Genomic DNA, 3,407 nt, shown 5'->3' on the forward strand with positions numbered 1-3,407 from the left:
CGGCCGGCCGGCCCGCCCGCTCCTGCTGTGCGCCCGGTAGGTCGGCGCAGCCCCACCCGCCATTGCCCGGCCCTGCAGGCCGCCGCTCCCCCGCGTCTCCGACTCCCCTGAGCGCGCCTGAGCGAGCGCGCGGCCTCGGACTGGCGCCCCCACTCTTCCCAGTGTAGTTCCCCCCAGACACAGTACTGAGCGTCTCATCTAGGATCCACACGGAGCATACCCATCCCACTTTACCTTTTTATTTCGTGGCAGGGTCTTGCTAAATTGCGGGACCTGGAGTGCTGAGATTTCAGGTGTGACTAGGCTAGGACGTCCTAGTTCTAAGGCATAACCAAAATCTCCAAAATTATCCATACCTCTCCTCTAGGCTTATATTTCTTGGTTTGAATGGGGTCCTGTAGCCCCCAAATTCCTCGAAAAAAATTTTTTTTTGAGATAGCATCCATTTTTGTAGTTCAGGCTGGCCTCGAACTCATGACTATCCTCTTGCCTCAGCTTCTAGAGCACTGGGGTTACATACAGATGGTCACCACCATACTCGGTGCCCCAGAATGTTAAGGATACTATAAATCCATACATTCCAAATATTGGTCCAGTCTAGTGGCCAAGGTTTGTATTCCCAATACTTGGTAAACTGAGGCAGGAGGATTACAAGTTCCAGGCCAGACTGGACTAGAGAGATCTGGCCTCAAAAACCAAAACTCAAATATCTAAAAGTTTCGCGAAGACTTTAGTTTTCTAAGAAATGATACTCATGCATCAAGGCTGTTGCTTGTGGGCCCTACACCTCCGGACTACAAGTGACGGGGAACTTCAAGTGACGTGAAGTGCCTTTCACCGTGTTTCTGGCTCCCGTGTGGTGGTGTGGCCTGGGACTGTGTAGGTGACAAAGGATGGCAAGCCGAAGGGCTCTGGTGTGGAAACTGCGTGGTGGGTTACAGGTGCTTGCACAACCTGGCCAGGGAAACAGTGACTGCCCCAGAGCTGCTCAGCTGTCTGCATGTGTCATGGAGCAAACAGGTAATAAACATGCGTTTATGCTGGTTCATGAAACTATTGGATAAGTTAAAATAGCTTTATGGCAGCTGTGGCATACAAAATACAATGATGTATCAATTTTTGTCTTGTTACATTTATGATGCTATATTTTATGTTTTTATAATTGTACATAAATATTGCTAGCAGTAGAAAAATAAAGGACTGTTGACTTGTGCATTTGTTGTGGTCCCGCATAGACATGTTGTTACTTCTATGCATTAACCATTTCACATATGTATATCTTTTTTTTTTTTTTCTCAACTGGGGATTGAATTTAGGACCATGCGCTTGCCAGGGAAGCACTTATTCTACTGAGCTATCTCCCCTGCCCCTAAAAGTTGAGATGGACTTTTTTTGGGGGGGAGGGCTGGCTCAGGATGCCTTAAGGGCAGGTCTAGTAAGAATTGAGGATCTGGGGATTGAACTGCAGTATCTGGAGCCTGAGTGCTTTGCTTAAGCAGGCACTTAAACTGAGCTAATGGGTAGGCCCCCAATAAAATGTTTTTATCTTAAAATAAATTCCTAGGCAAGCATGGTGGCACCCAGCACCTGGGCTCCGTAGTGAGTTGGAGATCAGCCTGGACTACATGGCAGGGCCCTGTCTCAGTCACAGTGGCACACGCCCGCAGGCCCAGAACTGGAGCCACACGTGAGTCCTCCAGGGGGTCACTGGGGTGGGCCAGCTGTTTTCTTATGGCAGAGTTGGTCACATGTTATCTACACACGAGATAAAACTGCACAGAACTAAACACATGTGCGCACACAGTGGCACATGTAAAAATGATAAAACCGAATAAAGCCAGTGTATAGCATCACTGTCGATTTCTTGGTTGTTGTGAGATATAATTATGCCAGTTGTTAGCATCACGAGCTGGGCTTGGTGTCAAGTCCCTGCAGCCCAGCTATTCAAGGGCACCAAAGATGGAGAGGAGTCCAACAAGTTGGAGGCCACCGAGCAACCCAGTGAGATGGGTCTCACTCCTCACCAAAAAAAGTATTGGGAGACACGGAGGAAGGTGTCCACGAGAGATTTAAGGCCCTCTTTTCTGATTCCCACGCTGGTGGCGGAACTCAGGACGTCCACTTGCCTAGCTGTGCCGGGCTGCTGCGGCGCGCCCACGCCGGGCAGATCGGCCTCAGCCCGTGGTGAAGACCCCCTCCCCGCACTCCCCCGGAGCTGGAGGGCGCAGGAGGCGCCCCCGGAGGCCTGCGAGGCCCGCGCCGGGCAGGGGCGTCGCGTTCCGTGGGGCTCGCGCGAAGCCGCAGCGTGGTCCTTGTCACATTCGGCTTCGGGCGTCCGCTCGGGTGACGCCCTCGGAGCTGGGCTCGCCGTCACTCCCTCCAGGCGTGGTCACCGCCATGTTGGAAAGAATTCCGCCCCCAAAGTCCCCGGAGCCTCCGGGGTCGCGCGCCGCGTGCCCCGACCCCGGGACTGACGTTTGCGGAGCACGCCGGGCCGCGTGTGCCCGCCCCGGCCCTGACCCGCCAGCCCGCGGCCTTCCCGGCGCTCCGAAGGCCGCACGCCCGGAGCCGCCCCGAGTGTCAGGATGGCCGAGTGGTCTAAGGCGCCAGACTCAAGTTTGCTTCCCCTCTTGGGGGTTCTGGTCTCCGCATGGAGGCGTGGGTTCGAATCCCACTTCTGACACACTACCTTTTGTGACTTTTGCATTATTTTCCTGCCCCTCCCGTGAGCTCTTTCCTTGCTGCCCTTTTCCCCTCCATGACCTGAGGGGATCGCGGTGTGCTGCTCGCTCGGCCCCGCCTGCTTCGTGAGAGTCGCGGCGCAGCTTGAGAGTAACTGCGCTGAGAACAAGGACAATCGCGACCCGCGCCTGGGCCAGTACCGCACTCTACCCAGTCTTCACTGCCAGAGTCTTGGAAAAGGGAAGGCCTGGCTCTGGCTGCTCGGTTCTTCCTGTTGGGGGGCCGCAAAAACATAAGGTTCCACCGAGATTTGAACTCGGATCGCTGGATTCAGAGTCCAGAGTGCTAACCATTACACCATGGAACCCACACGGCCTGGTGTCGGATTCCCGAGCTCTCGGCCTGCGAGCTCCCCCCGCCGGCCACAGAGCGCAGGCGCCACCCGCTTCCTGCGCCGCCCTCCCCTCCGCCCCGGTCAGGGCGCAGACGCCAGGCGCCCGCGTCTCTGGCGGGCGGGTTGCGTCTGATGCGAGGATTCGGGCTCACCCAGTCTGGGTCCCCTGTCTGGAAGGGGCAAAGGTGCGCCTTAATGGCTTTCTTCTCCTGGAGCCGGGCGGCGCCGCCTCCAGCCGCACAGCCGTATTCCTCGAGGCGTGCGAACCCTACGCCCGCCGCTCCCTGGCGTCCGGGGCAGGGCACCCCCCACGCCCGCTCCCTCGGGTCCG

The 3,407-nt window shown here is 56.4% G+C and overlaps 2 non-coding genes across 2 annotated transcripts; one reads left to right on the top strand and one right to left on the bottom strand.

Annotated features, from left to right (window-relative positions):
- Positions 1 to 2,579: 2,579 nt before the first annotated feature.
- Positions 2,580 to 2,683, top strand: Trnal-caa. Its single transcript has 2 exons — positions 2,580 to 2,617; positions 2,638 to 2,683. It is a non-coding gene; the product is annotated as a tRNA-Leu (tRNA).
- A 294-nt stretch (positions 2,684 to 2,977) lies between these two features.
- Positions 2,978 to 3,049, bottom strand: Trnaq-cug. The gene has a single exon. It is a non-coding gene; the product is annotated as a tRNA-Gln (tRNA).
- Positions 3,050 to 3,407: the final 358 nt, after the last annotated feature.

The sequence above is a fragment of the Octodon degus genome, unplaced genomic scaffold, assembly GCF_000260255.1.
Source record: "Octodon degus isolate 3935 unplaced genomic scaffold, OctDeg1.0 scaffold00023, whole genome shotgun sequence".
Lineage (NCBI taxonomy): Eukaryota > Metazoa > Chordata > Mammalia > Rodentia > Octodontidae > Octodon > Octodon degus.